Genomic DNA, 1,052 nt, shown 5'->3' on the forward strand with positions numbered 1-1,052 from the left:
CTGCGGCCAGAAGCTGCCTGTGCGGGTCCACCCACGGCTTGGTTGTCGGTGGTGGTGAGATAGTGGAACCCTGACGGCGGGTCAGAGCAGGACAAAGCTTCTGGTTCCTCGCTCTGGTGCGCTGCTGGCTTCACGCCTTGGCTGCTGGGGGTGGCGGCCTGCGCTGGGGCTGTCAGCTTGCTGCTGCTGGGAGCGGCCGCGCCAGCGTGGGTGTGCTCGAGGGCAGCCGTGGGGATGGGGGGATGGCGGTAATGTCCCCAGCTCTCCGGAGCCGAGCTGTCAGCCCTCGAGCATCCCCTGGCTCCTGTGGCACAGAGCAGGAGTTCAGTGGAGTCTGTCCTGAGCGCCGGGGAGGCTCAGCTGCTTCGTGCGCTGTGAGAACCGCCTGCACATAACCGCCTGCACTTCACTACACAGGGCCCAGAAAAGAGGAGGCGGCAGGAGCTGGAGGAGGAGGCAGGAAAAACGATGAGTTATAACATCACTGAACCCAGCTAGCGGCAACATCTATTTATTTCATGGTTACTTTCTTGTTTTTACGATGGACCTGGTTAGCCGTGACATGAATGGAACACAACACACTGGGATGGAGATGTACATTTTATTTTTTCTTTCTGGGGATTCTGCCGCTACTTAGTGAATTGGTTTTTGTTTTCCTTTTTCTATGTGTTTAAGGGTGGCAGTTGCCCCCCGAGAACTCTGTTTCGGTACAGAAGACACCAGAGTGACTCCTCGGTGGAGATAAAGTGGTAAAGAAACGTCTTCAGCTTTAGGAAGTAACTTGGAGCACCAGCTGTGCCCCCCCTTCTCCGGGGAGGAGAACGGGGTCAGTGCCGCAGACGGGGGCTGGGGGGTGGCTCTGCCCGTGAGGCCCCGGAGGCGTTTGAGCGGAGGGCAGGAGGTGGGCGCCCGCGGATTGTTGTTAAAGCCCCTCTGTCGGTGTCGGCAGCAGAGCCTGGCACCGGGCCCTGAGACCGGACAGAACAATTCTGCCCGTGGTTCGCTGCCAGGTCAGCAGGCGGCTCCGGGCAGCGCCGGCTGCGGGGGAGGCG

Source organism: Buceros rhinoceros, unplaced genomic scaffold, assembly GCF_000710305.1.
Source record: "Buceros rhinoceros silvestris isolate BGI_N320 unplaced genomic scaffold, ASM71030v1 scaffold24769, whole genome shotgun sequence".
In the NCBI taxonomy this organism is placed as follows: Eukaryota; Metazoa; Chordata; class Aves; order Bucerotiformes; family Bucerotidae; genus Buceros; species Buceros rhinoceros.